General features: G+C 40.5%; 1 protein-coding gene across 1 annotated transcript in view; it reads right to left on the reverse strand.

Moving 5' to 3' along the window:
- Positions 1 to 15,751, reverse strand: part of LOC122797794 (cubilin-like) — a 2,156,354-nt gene that overhangs the window by 426,040 nt on the left and 1,714,563 nt on the right. The gene's annotated exons all lie outside the window — the stretch shown is intronic.

Below are 15,751 nucleotides of genomic sequence, written 5' to 3' on the forward strand. Positions count from 1 at the left end.
ATATATGTGTATGTGAATGAGAGGGAGGATAGAGGAATGGTGAGGATGCAGGGAGTAGAGGTGGCGAAGGTAGATGAGTTTAAATACTTGGGATCAACAGTTCAGAGTAATGGTGAGTGTGGAAGAGAGGTGATGAAGAGAGTACAGGCAGGATGGAGTCGGTGGAGAAGAGTGTCAGGAGTGATTTGTGACAGACGAGTACCAGTAAGAGTGAAAGGGAAGGTCTACAAGAGGGTAGTGAGACCAGCTATGTTATATGGGTTGGAGACAGTGGCATTACAAAAGGCAAAAGTCAGAGCTTGACATGGCAGAGTTGAAGATGTTAAGATTTGCACTGGGTGTGATGAGGATGGACAGGATTAGGAATAAGTATATTAGAGGGTCAGCCCAGGTTGGAAGGGTTGGAGACAAAGCCAGAGAGGCAATATTACGTTGGTTTGGACATGTACTGAGGAGTGATGCAGAGTATATTGGGAAAATGATGCTAAGGATGAAGGTACCAGGTAACAGCAAAAGAGGAAGGCCTAAGATAAGGTTTATGGATGTGGTGAGAGAGGACATGCAGGTGGTGGGTGTGACAGAGCAAGATGCAGAGGACAGGAAGAAATGGAAACAGGTGATCTGCTGTGGCAACCCCTGACGGGAGCAGCCAAAAGAAGAAGAAGAAGAAATTAATAGGGATGTCATCACTTTCCTCCTCCCCTCACTATTTCTGGTGCTCCCATCCTTACTAAACTTCAGCCATCACAAGATGCAAAACTTGAACAATGGTGTAACAAAGTGGCTAAATTTGCAGCAAATACAGCTTTCAACACCTACCACTCTATAGCACTAAAAAGCATTAATTAGCTAAAACTACCCTATTAACTAACACATACTCAGCTTCTTACCACCTATATAATTATTCAGCATCAATCTGCTTGTCCAGCACTAAATACCATTCTATACAATTGTGTTCCCATTCATTCATTATGACCCAATGACCAAAATCTCCTTTCTTTCCACAAACATATCAAATTGGCTGGGCATGGTCTGTGATTGTACTATGTTACTAAGACCTATAAAGTACTGATGCCATCCCTCCTTGATTAGTGGTGTTGGTGGTCTGCTGGATGTTAATTTTTTCACCTGTTTGGAAGCTTAAAATGCGTTAGTAGAATCTCAGTTAAATCATCATGTAGTACAGCTGGTTAAAGATGAATTAAAGATGGAAATCGCAGAGCCCTGATTGTAGTCTGCAGTGTTTTTATAAGTGCTGCTCCAAACTTACTGATTAACAGTTGTTAGACAGAGGGTACTTTTCTCTATTCAAATGACCCTCTGTAAGGATGTCTTCCTCCCCTAATTTCAGAACATCAGTACTACAAGCATAAAGGAATGGATGGAGATTGATGAGAAGGAATTTAGAAGCAAAATAAGCTTTAAAAAGGAGACTTACAACAACATTTATCTATGTTTATCATGACATTGCTTGCATGTTTTTTTTTTTTTACATTGAAATGTAAAACTATGATGCAATATGAACTTTTAGGATCAGGACTGGTCCCACCTAAACCACACGTCCTATGCACTCAGAAAGATGAGTCGGGCCCAGCACACCTACAAGTAAAGGCAGGTTAGGAAAATGCCCAGATACAAACCCCTTAAATACCCTCTTTCTATCAATTGTTAACAGTAAGTTTGGAGCAGCACTTATCAAGAACACTGCAGACTACAGTCATGGCTTTGAGATTTCCATCTTTAACTGGACGTTCCTTCTACTGACACACCAATTAGGTGGCCAGGCGCACAAATGTAGCAAACAGTTGACCAGTTTAAACCCTGTTTGCAAAGAGCACTACACCACTTAGGTAAAAAAAAATTGATAATTTTTTTACCTTTTAAACAGAAGTAAACTGCTTGCTATAATGTGGCAAGTTTTTTCTCCAGTTTAGACCACACATGCAGTATTACAGTGCTCAGGACTGACTGCAAATACAATAATGACTTTTAAAAGACAGTATTACATTAGAGATTAAGATTGGCTGATTGCACCCCTCCCAACATGTTACACCTGGGGCAGTTTGTCCCTCTTTCCTCACCCTAGCTACACTACTGTGAGGTACCACTGAATTTTTCTCATATAAAGTCTGGCTGAGTGAATAATGATACAAGCTATGAAACCCAGAATTCTGAGAAATTCCCTGGTACATATCAGACTGGCTGGAAAAGCTCAGGAATTTCTCTTTGGCCAATTCTACTTTATCCAGAGGAAGAAAAGCACTTTCCAGGAAACTATTCCATGGGAAGGAATGAGAGATGATTTCTGTAGTTCACCTGAAATTCCAGACTGAGAAAAAGTTTCATGACACGTCAGACTGGAAACAGTCTGCAAATACGGAAAGTTGTGAATGCCTTAAAGTCTGCATTAAACAATTACTGGAGCCGTACAATTTGTAAATAGCCTTGATGCCGTACATAGACTAAGCAGTAAGACATAGAAGTGATAACATAAGCCAGATACAGAAAACTTAAAAAAAACACTCACATTCTGAGCACATTGGTGTGTGATGATAAGCTTCTTTTAAATCTAATGCTACAATGAATCTGAGGAGAGATATGAATGAAAACAAGGGCTGGAGGGATAACATATTGAACTTTGGGACCTTGACACGCACGATAAGAAATGAGAGGACTAGGACTTGTCTCCAAGTTCCCTCTTTCTTTGGCCCCACAAAAATCTTCGAGTAAAAAACTTTGCCTGGCTTATCTGAGGCACTGGTTTTATGACATCATGAGATAACATGTTCTCCAGAATTGGAGGAAATAGGGAAGTCTCTGCAGGGGAAGAAGAGACTACCAGTGGCATCTCTCCAACTGATGGATTATTCTCAGAACCCATTTGCTTCAGATAACCTGATGACACTGAGGAAGATGAAAACAAAGACTGAGGGATACATTAAAGGGATTGCCAGGGTGGGACAGGGGAACGCAAAGGGGCAAGTAGGCAGTCTGATTTTTTGGCTGCCCTTGGCTCTAGGATGTTCACCATTTCTTTTTTGAGCTGCTCACCATTGCTTTTTTTAAAGTTTTGCTTGATTGTGCCTTATAGATTCACAGGTTCATAGATTAATACTGGGCTAACTGCCCTTTTGGGCCATTTTAAGCCTAGTTGATTACTCCATGGAAGAATTAAACCATGTGCCTTGTGTCTGTAAGGTTAGGCACCTTGTGTCTGTAAGATAAACACCTTAACCATTCTGCAAACCTCCCATTTACTGTCACTGCTTGTTTTACTTCTTGTGAAAATGTCCTGAACTGCACAGGAAGTTTTTACTGAAATTAAAATGGGAGGGTTAAAGATTTGGGTAACCCCTTGAATCAATTTCTTTCTTTAATCAAATCTTTTAAGGACCTTATCAGCAGAAGGGTCAAAGAGGGTTGGCATAATGGTTAAGGTGTTTGCTTTACAAACACAAGGTGCAGGGTTTGATTCTCAGATGGGAAACTTGTCTAGGCTTAAAATGGCCCACAAGGGCAGTTAGTCTAGTACTGACCTATGAAAAACCATATTTGTCAATGGAAGAATTTAAAATCTTAGCTTTAACATCTTCTGGTAAGTTTTGAGAATGTAACCAAGCAAATCTTCTCATAATTGAACCAGTAGCTATAGCCCTGGAAGCAGCATCAACAGAGCTGTAACAGCATGTTGAGTAGTGTTTGATTTATTGGGAAGCTCAGACAAAATTAAGAATTTAATGAAATTTTAACACCTGAAGAAGGAAGATTAATAGTTAACTTTCTCAGGTTCTCAAAAAAATCTAGTAAACATTTTAACATATGATCCTGGCAGATTAACATTCTAACAGTTAAAGTGGCAGAAGAATAACCTTTCTACTTGAAGTCATGGATTAAAAAAATATATTTATAAGAAATAGTGTTTGTTGTTATGTTTATGAACTCTCCTACTATCTCTGTTACTGTCTTGGTGAATGTGGATATCCTGAGGCAATGTAGAAATTGACACATATTTACTGACAATCATTAATTCTCAAAGAAATTGATATGGTGTGTGAGAAATGTATTTACACAATGTTACTGGAGGCAAAGCTTTCACATAAAAACACTCCTAATGTGAATAAGGTGTCAGTAGTACACACTCTGCACCCATTGTACACAATTCAAAGCAGATGTATAGACCCACATATGTTGAGGCACTTAAATGTAACCTTAAACCCAAAGACCTTACAGATGAAGTGCACATAACAAATACCATCAGAACTCTCGAATGCAGTCTTTCAAAATAACAGCCACATCAATGCATCTCATGGAGGCTCTACTTCTAGGCCCATATGGTAAGCCACCAGACAATCTAATACTCTGGTCATTAGAGGCTCCATTGTGAGACACACCGATGTCCCTCTCACTAGGCTGAGTAAGGAGAAAGTCACAGTCAGTTACTTTTCAGGGGCCACATTACACACACACACACACACACACACACACACACACACACACACACACACACACACACACACACACACACACACACACACACACACACGCACACACACTCAGGTAATTGCACCACACGTACCAGTATGACAAAGTCATGGTCCGTGGTGTGAAAATGACTTGAGGCATACCTTCCTAGACTATATGAAGATAGACATCTTGGAACTCTCGACATTTGTGTCCCAGGTTGTATGAACCTAGTATTGAGCAGCATCGGCTCGGATGATGCCACAATATGAACAAAAGATGACTTACTTTAATAATTGGCTTACTTTCTGTTGTCATTTTAAAGGGGTGCAATATTTGTCACCATGGAAGGAGATGGTCAAAAGGCCATGTTGGTTTGCCAGGGATGGTCTGCACCTCTCCCCTCTAGGCTTTAAATATCAGCTAAAACTTTGTCCTTCCCATAGTGCCTTTTTAGCCAATGATAAACTGAAAGTACTTCTGACATAGCAAATCAAAACCAAGAAAATCTAAAGGTGTGACTGCTCAGTGCTAGGAGTCTAAACAAAAAAACTCCACTCCCTAGAAGCTGTCTTCACCCTAGAGAATGTTGATGTCTGTGCAGTCAATGAAACATGGTTTAAAGCCATGGAGGGCACACCAATAGTGCAAGGTTATAATGCCTTCCACACATTTAGACCAACTACTGCATAGACAGGGACTAAACATGGAGGTGTCCTGAGTTACATAAAAAATAAATATACCTAAAGGCTGGTCAAACAGAACAAAGCACTCGAGTTTCTCTACATTCAATTCACCATAAGCAAATTCCCACACCACTTCCTTGCAAGCTACAGGTCCCCCTCTATGACTCATGAAACCCATACCATGTATTTAAACTTGTTGGAAACACTCACCATCCAACTCAATACGATATTCATGGGTGATTATAATTGCCCCACTATTGTCTGGGAATTATATATGACACAAAACATACAAGCACAGAGATTTCTGGAGTTTGTAAACACAAACTCCCTGGACCAGATTGTCAATACACCAACCAGGGGTGCAACCATACTGGATCTGGTCCCTCAATAATATGGGAGAGTGCTGCACTCCCCCTAGTATAATGTTTTCTCTGGTAAGATCAGAAGTAAAAATAAAACTTGGAACTGCACCTAATACTGGAATATTCGGGAATTACTCAAAGATAAGTGCTTACTATTAACAACCTGGCAAAATTTCAAACTCATATAAACTCTGAGAAAATTGCTGTCTACCTGGAACTGTTCACAGAAGCCTTATACAAGCATGTTAATAACTGCATAGAGGCAGCTGTAACCAGCAGATGAAAGCACAGAACTAACTCAAAAAGCAAGCCGCCCAGTGGAATCACAACACCATTAGGCTGTATAACAGATGTACGAAAATCATGCGAAAAATTAGGAGGTGTAGCACCCAGCAGGATACAAAACACTCTCATCAAACAAAACAAACAACTTAGAGGACAAATAAAGTCTATCAAAGCCAAATTTGAGGTAAATTTGGCCTTCCATGCCAAGAACAACCACAAGGCATTTTTTAGCTATGTCTGCAGCCTCAAACGCAATACACAATTGTGTGCACAGCTCATTGTAAATGGAGCCACCTATACTGAACCAGAAGATATTGCAAACCTACTGGCTAATAAATTCAACTCTAACTTTAATTCACTCTCCCCTTCAACCTTCCCTCAGGAAATACTATCAAATATAACTGCCCCTGCTGTCACTAAGGAACAAGTCCTTAATGCTCTCTCTAAGACCAAGAACACTGCATCAATGGACCCAGACAATATCTCAGGATGGCATCTAAATAGCATGACACATGACCTATCTGGCCATCTGGAACTGCTATTTAACTGTAGCCTCCAAACGGGCTTTGTGCCTCATGAATGGAGAACGTCAACAGTCATCCCTCTGTCCAAAGGTGGGCCATCTACAGACCCTGGAAACTACAGACCCATAAGTCTCATAAGTCTCATATGCAAAGCCATGGAAAGAATTATCATGGAAGTAATCAATAATGTCACAAGAAACCTTCAGATATTGGACCCAACCCAATTTGATTTCGTCAAGGGTAGATCATGCCTATTTAACCTGGTGGACCTCTTTGAGAAGGTCACCAAAACACTGGATGAGGGCAAAATGGTTCCCACTGCCTACCTTGACATAGCCAAGGCATTTGACACAATACCCCACTCGGGTATTCTTGACAAACTGAACAGGGTACGTACAGACACTTATGTCATCTGCTCGATAGCCAGCTGGCTCACAGACAGAACCCAGGAAGTTAGAATTGGTGAGTCCACCTCTACAAAGAGGCCAGTCTTAAGTGGAGTCCCTCTGGGATCGGTCCTGGGATGGCTCTTTTTTGGCATTTACTTTTTTGAAGTCAAGGCCAATTCAGTGGTCTCTGGCTGACTAAGTTTGCAGATGATTGTAAATTAGGAGCTGTCATTGATTCCCCACTGACAGAAATGTTCTCCAGGAAGGGTTAACACAGACAAATAACTGGTGTCAGAGCTCAGAGCCATGGAGAAAAATGAAATGCCAAGAAATGCATAATACTTTCCTTCAGGAAGTCACCCACACCTGGTAGCTATCATATTGACAACACACCACTAAGAGTTTTCCCAGTAGTCAGGGACTTGGGGACACATATAGACAATAATCTAGCCTTTTACAATCACGTGTCTACAGTAGTGAGGAAATCATTCTATGTGGTGCAACTTATAAACAAAGGTATGGCATCTAGGTCCAAGGAAGTCATTGTTCCACTATATTCAGCTTTCATCAGACCTATTATTGAGTACACTGTCCCCTTTGCTATGTACCTAACCAGACATTTACATCATGTGGAATGTCCTCAGAGGTTCTTTACTAAAAGGATACAGGGCATAAGAAACATGTCCTCTGCAAACTGTCTCAAGGTCCTATCCCTGTATTCTGTCTCCTACAGGCTACTGAGGGGAGATCTATGCTCTGTATACAAGGCATTGTCAGACCCCACTTTGATGAACCTCCTGCATATCCATAAAACAAACAGAACCAGAATTAACCATTCTAAAAATTGAAACCTTGCCTGTGATATAAATAGGATCTACTGGAGAGACAGGTATGCATCCAGAGACTACCCCCTCTCTGGTAAAGGCTCCCCCATTTCTGTGAAGCAGAGTTCTTCCCTAACCCAATTCAAGTGTAACTTGGACAATTGGATGGGAAACAGGAAATTCATCCCTGATCTGATTTGAACCTATGTCTCTAATGGACAGAGGCCACCTGTAAATGGTTCCTCTCCCAAGCCCCTGCTTATACTTATCAATGCCACAAGAACTTGTCAGAGATTTGGGATGCATGGCTAGGCTTAAAAAGGCCCTTGTGGTCATAAGCCTAGTAAACACCTATGAAAGCGTATGTCTGGAGTACTTTGTATAACTTAATTGACTTTTTAGGAACATTCTTTTTCTACTGGAAGTCAGTGAAGGAACAGGATTTAAAACATTAAAGATGTGAAGCAATCCTTTAGAAAAACCCAGTAAGTATTCCCTCTCCACAGTGAGAGAAACAGGAGAAATATTATCACCATTTTGGATTTTTTCCTGGCACAATCCCTGGAAAAGAACTGATTCATGTCAGGGGTTCTAGCCCCTGAATCAGGCATCTGAGTCCAGCTATGTGCAAGACTTTGTCTGCTCCTTTTCCCAAGACTACAAAGAGTGGTTTTCCCTTGATTGGTGAGGACAACCTAACAGCCCCAGAGGATGTCTCTAACTCCCATCCCTTTACAGTTTCCCAAGTAGCTTCACCAGAGAACTCAAGAGATAATGATGGGCAGTTTAAAGAACCATGTCTGGCAACAGCACAGTCACTCAATGGCAGCTGATGTAGTGGGGGATCCAGCCTGATACATGAAGACACTTGGGAAATCTTTGTCTTGCAGATGAGGGAAGGAAACAACAAACAGCATGTAAATTCTACACAAATTACCAAGAAAAAAGCCTGAAAGGAGAGTAGTGAATCCCTGGTAATTCAGGAAAACTCCTGATAGAAAAATAAAAGTTTTGAGGTGCAGTCTTCAGTGACAGTATCCCAAAGCCACAAGAGCCAGCCCAAGGACAATGTTTCTATACCCAAACAAAGAAATGAATACACAAGACATTTTAACATAGTCTTTCAAACAAGCATTCTTAAATTAAAAAAAAACCCTTTATCTAAAATGATAGTCTATTAAAATAACAATTCCTAGCATAAAATATATGTAGTTAAAGAAAGAAATATTTTCTTATATAATGATGAAGTTGAAGGTTTTAAGGGCACTTATCAGCCAACCATGAGTTCCATGATGCCACCAGTGAGAGTGCACTTTGGCGGCAAGAACGCTCTGAAGCTTTGGTCACTCTAAACAGCCGTTATGTGGCTCTCCTTGGGCCCCATAGCAAATAGGGTGCTTGAAAGGTTTCCTGAAGCTTTGAAAACTGGCTAGTGATCATATCCTTGGCAGAATATAACCTATGTAGCTTACTGCGACAGTGATCTAATGTTGAACATCTCTCCAAACTTTTCAGTTAGAAGCTGTCTGTTCACTACTGCTAATATGTCCAGAGCAGGGTCAACACAGGTGCTGAGCAATGGATATCTAAATCCCAAATGTATGAGATTCTGTGCTCTCTACAGGTCAATGTGGAGAATATTTCTTGAACATAGATCCCCTGTCTGTGGCTTACTAATGTGCTTGTTATGGATATATTGTTGTCATGAAGCACAACAAGGACTCATCATATTAAGTAACACTTAAACATCCTTGCAGCCTTTGGTATTATTAGTTGTGCAATTTAGTTCTACTCCAATATGCAATTAGTGTTCAAATTTTTTTTTTGAGAAAACAAATAAGGATAACCAGAAATTACTAATTTTGTGGTAAGAAACCTTATTTGAACAGATTATCACTTCAATGACTAATATTAGTTAGCACTGTAAACCCCTTTACTCAAATTGCTTCTTGAACATAAAACGGCATCAGCCTCTTCAAGACTCCTTATCTGATGTAAAAATACACTTGTAATTGTTTAGATAGTTTATACAGCTTATTTAAGGAATTTCATGACTTGTGTACATTGGTTGTTTTTGTACATCTGACTAATGGCAGTAGTTTCTCATGGGAGGCAGGTAAATCTACATCCATGGCATAATGTATTAACCTATTTAGCTTAGGTAGCGACTTGTTTCCATAGTGGTTTCTGCTGCTTAGAAAGATGATATGTACGAAACTGTTTGCTGTCTTAAGCACATTACACACTTCAGACTTGGTGTATTCTTCTTCCAAGGCCCAAGTCTTACAACCATCTTTATTGTTTTAAAATAATCTATCCACTCAGTTCACTGCACAATTTGTTTTCCCAACAGTCATTTAATTCTTTTTCATCATACATAAACATTCTGTAATAGCCCCTGTTTCCACTGAAATAGTAGTTGTGCCACCAGTTCTTGTATTTATTGTAGCACAAGTGTTCTCATACACTTGTGATAATACTTACTTTTCTTCCACCCAAAAATCCAATTGGTATTTTTTTCTACCTGTAAACATTGTTCATATTCATTACCAATATGCCATACCTGACCTCACCTATCTATGCACTTCAAAACATTAAATAAAGATTATTTGGTAGAGGTTCAATGCTTGCTTGCAGATACTTAAACTGTACAATATGGATACTGCAGCAGAGTGAAAAAACACACACACAAATACAAGTGTCAGAATGCACTATAGATATTGTCTTTCAGTGCAAAGTATGAGGCGCTGGCAATGAGACATAAGAGATGGATGAAGCAGAGCAACTGACTGCCATTATACATGAGACTCTGAACTATTTCTGTAATTGTGAGTGCACAGTACTTCTTGTAGCCATGTCCTCATGTGCCAGTACCTTCCCATGAGGTCTCAGTTAACATTGCATGCCATGGGGCAACAATTCCAGCTTCTGTTAAGAATTGCTGTAAGAACACCTGATGCCACTCCCTCTGCAGTAATCAAGAAAGACGACTTCTAGCTATTTATTCCTCCTCCACAATCTATATGCATGAACCAAAGGCATCACAACGTAATCAAACCTGGTGAAAACTGGGTATCTTGTCCATCTATCTTGTCCAATGGCACAAAATACACTGAACCGACCAATATAGCCAACATCCTGGCAGACAGATTCAGTGCAAACTTCACCCCTCCTCTCACCCCCAACAAGCCCCATAACTATACCAGAAGAATGTAGTGCCCCTGAAATTACAGACACTCAGGTTAAAACAGCTCTCTCCAAAGCCAAAGACACAGCATCAATGGGACCAGACAGTGTCCCAGGCTGCATCCTACACGAACTCAAAGATGAACTAACCCCTCGCCTAAACACACTGTTTAAACTCAGCCTCTCCACAGGCTACGTGCCCACAGAGTGGCGCACAGCAACGGTTATTCCACTCCACAAAGGTGAAGCCACAACAGACCTTGGAAACTATCGCCCTATAAGCCTGACTAGCTTGGTCTGCAAAGCTATGGAGTGCATCATCATGGATCTCATTAACAGAGACATTGGAAACCTCCAAACACTGCACCCTACCCAGTTCGGCTTTGTTAATGGCAGATCATGCCTCCTAAACCTGGTGGACTTCTTTGAGACAGTTACCAAGGCTATAGATGAGGGAAAGGGGGTCCACACAGCCTACCTAGACCTTGCAAAGGCCTTCGACACCATTCCCCACTCAGGTATTATAGACAAGTTCACCAACCTGAACATAAACCCCTACGTCATGAGATGGGTTGCCAACTGGCTCATGAACAGAACCCACATGGTAAGAGTTGCGGGAGCTAGGTCTGATTCTAAACCGGTTACAAGTGGCGTTCCCCAGGGCTCAGTCCTAGGACCCCTCCTGTTCGGCATATGCTTTTCAGAGGTACAAGCAAGCACAGGAGGACGATGGCTGACACAGACATTCTCCAAAAGGGTCTCACTGAGACAGATACCTGGTATCAAAACCATGGCCTCAAGCTAAATGCCAAAAAGTGCATAGTCATTCCCTTTGGAAAAAACAAAGTACCCACAAACTGCCACATAGGTGGTAGCCCCCTAAATACGGAAGATGTAATAAGGGATCTGGGGACCAAGTAGATAGTAACCTCTCCTTTGATAATAACATTGCCAAAGTGGTTAGAAAATCCTTCTATGTGGCCCACGTAATCACAAAAGGGTTTGCATCCAAATCGAAAGAGGTCATTGGGCCCCTCTATGCATCACTCATCAGTCCCATCATAGAGTACAATGCCCCATTTGGGATGTACCTTACAAGACACCTGCAACAACTGGAAAGACCACAGAAGTACCTCACCAAGAGGATCACTGGCCTCAAGCAGATGCCCTATGCAGCTCGACTGAAGAAACTCCAGCTGTACTCGGTTGCATACCGCCTACTCAGAGGTGATCTCTGCCTGACATACAAGGCCATGTCCAACCCAGAATTGATGGACATGCTCCACCTAAAGAAAACCATATCCTCTCGAGCCACACATTCCAGGGATCTAAACCTCACCACAACAATAAATAGGACGTGCTGGAGGGATAGATTACTGTCCCAGAGACTTCCCATGCTCTGGAACAAGATTCCAATCAACATTAGGCAGAACTCCTCACTAACCCTCTTCAAGAGAAACCTTGACGAGTGTATGGGAAACAGAAAGTTTACCCCGGGGATCACTTCAATGGCTCTGCTAGACAGAGGCACAGGGAACTAATCTAAGGGGGTGGCGAAAGCCAACACATTCTGGCTAGGCTTATAAATGCCTTCGGGCAGATAGCCTAGTACTTACCTATGAACCTATCTGTCATTTTCTGAGCTTATTCTTTATTTCTGGCAATCAATTTCAGAATGAATGCAGGGCTGATCTACTGGCCCTCAAATTACATATAACTAAGGAACTAGTTCATCAAACAGAACTCAGTGAAGCTGGTGCCCCTGATAGTGATTTTCAATAAGAAATCACTGTTGACGTATTTTCTAAATGTGTGCCGGCCATGATCCCATTCTTTTGCAAACCTTCTCCTTTATATGTGTGTGACCATAAAGTTGGTGTATATATATATATAAATTCAAGGGGGTTGGGGAGCTTGCCACCACATGGGGATGGGGGGGGGGGGGGGGGCTTGCTTCTTACAAAAAAACACATTTAATTTTTTTTTTGTGGGACTGACTTTCAAGAAGTCGTGCTTAATGAGTTGGATCCTTGGTGCTTTGTAACTTGGGGACTCAAGTGAAAGCTGCAGACAGGTTTATACAGCACACCTACTTTTCTAGTTTAAACTACTGATGTGTATGTGTGGTGTAGAGAACAAGGGCTGGGATGGAGGCAGTAGGGTACTGAACCTCATTGGTTAAATCTTCAGTTCAGTCCAACAGAATATGATGTTACTGTATAACCTTTTCTTGAGTGACTTACTGTAGTCTACTGTTTGATTCCCTCACCCTCCACTTGCCTACTGTGTAACTGAGCAAGTTCATATAATGAGACAAGCAATAACAGCTGATCAGCAGGTAATACCAGGAAACAAACCTGCATAGAAATGGTCAAAAAACTTTTAATAAAATAAACAAGGATTAAGCACTTTCATAACAAGTACTTCTTCAGAATCAAAGCAATGCACAAGACACCATCTTAAAAAAAACCCTCCCAAAAGTCATATGATGAATTAACCCACTGTTGAAAATAAAAGACACAGTACTGTTAAAAACACCATACTAAAAAATTCTTCTTGAGAAACTAGATGTATAAACATCAACTGAAAAACACACTGCAAAAATGCAAATGCCACCCTTACAAAATGTTTCTGGCCTTTACAAGTTGACATAGAACAAAATACAACACTTTTTTAAATAACATAAGATTTCAGTTTTAACACACTAGAAATGGACACTCCATCATTAAGGCCTGGGGAGGGGTAGTGGCATTCAACCTAAGCTGCCAGTGCAACTCCCTTTCCTCCAGAGTGTCTTCCCAAGGGCCCCATAAGATCCTTTATAACCTGCTCAAGCATGAAGAACCAAAAACAAATGTTCTGGGTGCTCTATAATATGTTTGGCAAAGGAGTTCCTATGATCCTGCTTCCTGATATCAACTTTGTGTTCATAGCTGCGCTCCTTGAATTTTCTCTTGGTCTTTCCCACATAGTAACTACCCTTACATATTTGGCACAAGGCCACATACACCACCCCAAGACTATTACAATTGCAAAAACAGCTAGACTTAATGGTCAAATGGTTAATGGTAGTATGATTGGCCTCCAAAATATCATTACAGTGTTTGCAAAGGCCACATTTGTATGTACCCAACCTCCTATTACTTTGGCCATATTCACAATGAACTGAGGCATGCTCCAAGAAGTTTTTAATAGTTCAAACCCTTCTATATACTACCTTGTGACAGGCTTCTGCTACGGTCTCCATTTCTTTAAACAGAGAAAATATCTGCCAATTCTTAGTTATAGTGTTTTTTATTTCCATGGCTTCATTGCAGAACTCAGTAATAAAAGCATGTCTCATGTCTGATGTAATCCTAGACTTTCCACTGGCAACTTGAGAACTAGAGGGGTACGTAGAGAGAATAAGGGGAACAAGTTCCCCATTTGATCTCCTTTCTACTATTTCATCACAGATAGGGGAAACTAAATTCTCAGGATAACCTCTTTTGAGAAACATATCCCTTAATTTCTCACATTCCTCAATCAACTTGTCCTGGGTGGACACCATTCTGGCCATTCTAACATACTGTCCTTTGATAATGCCAACCTTATGGTGCATAGGATGGTTACTCTCAAAGTGCAGTAAACTGTTACTATAGGGTGGGTTTTCTGTAGATGTTACTCACCCATCTTTCACTCTGATAATCCTTAGAAATAGAAACATCTAAGTAATTAATGTATTCAGAGTGAACACAATGGGTGAATCTAGGAAAGGTGGTGGATGCATTAAGGAATTCCATAAAGCCTTCAACTTCCCCCATAGATCCCAGACAATAAAAATATCATCCAGGAAAACAGAGGTATAATCTCCATGGTTTTTCGTTATAATGCCTAAAGAGGATGTTCCTTTCCCACTGTAGTAAAAAAATATTTGCAAAAAGGGGGTGCATGATGCCCCCATTGCAACACCCTTCTTTTCCCTAAGTATTGCCCTTCCAAGACGACAAAATTGTAATTCAGGACCAATTCCATGCATAGTACTAATACATTAACAGTGTTGTTGTTGAAATCAGTACATTCACATAGGAAATCATGGAACCATTCAAACCCCTGCTCATGAGAAATGGTGTTGTACAATTCAACCACATCTATAGTCAAAAATACACTATCCTTCGAAAATTCAACATCTTTCATTTTAAGCAAGAAATCCCATGAATCTTTACATATGTTCTCAAAGGGCTGCAAACAATTTTTTAACATAGTATTAACATACACACTTAGGGGGTGAGTTTTAGACCTCCTAGCATTTACACTGGGTCTCATTCGTGGATCAGTCATGCACTTATGAATTTTAGGAATTCCAAAAATACATGGGACTATCAGAAATGATACATGCAAAAATTGGTGTAACTGCAGTATCTCACCCTCATCAACCATATCCTGCAGGAAAAATCAATTCTACAGTAAGCTAAATTAATATAATTCAACGATGTTTCCTCATACAAATCGCAGTTAGTTACATGGCCCATCATTTTATGCACATAGTCATCTCTTTTCATCACCACCACCGCTCCCCCCTTATCAGGTTTCATGACTCACAATTTTTTGTTTTTAGCTAATTCATATAACAAAGCTAATTCCTGTGTGTTAAGATTCCCTATTTTGTTATTACAATGTATCTTATTCAACAGCCTAAAATCCAGCTCCACCATTTTTTCGAATGTGATCACAGACAAGGGTATAGGTGGATTAAAAGTACTACTCCATTTAAGCACAAAACCAAGGGTATCAGTATTATTGCCAAACATATACACTCTAAGTTGAACTTTCTAAGAAATAATTTTAAGTCAATCAGCAAAATGTCTATTTTAAAGGAAGCAGGGGGGACAAACAGCTTAGGTTGAATGCCACTACCCCCCCCCCAGCCTTAATGATGGAGTGTCCATTTCTACTGTCTTAAAACTGAAATATTTTGTTATTTAAACAAGTGTATTTTGTTCTATGTCAGTTTGTAAAGGCCAGAACCATTTTGTAAGGGTGGCATTTGCATTT

This window comes from Protopterus annectens, chromosome 3.part1 (genome assembly GCF_019279795.1).
Source record: "Protopterus annectens isolate FY-2018-M chromosome 3.part1, PAN1.0, whole genome shotgun sequence".
Lineage (NCBI taxonomy): Eukaryota > Metazoa > Chordata > Ceratodontiformes > Protopteridae > Protopterus > Protopterus annectens.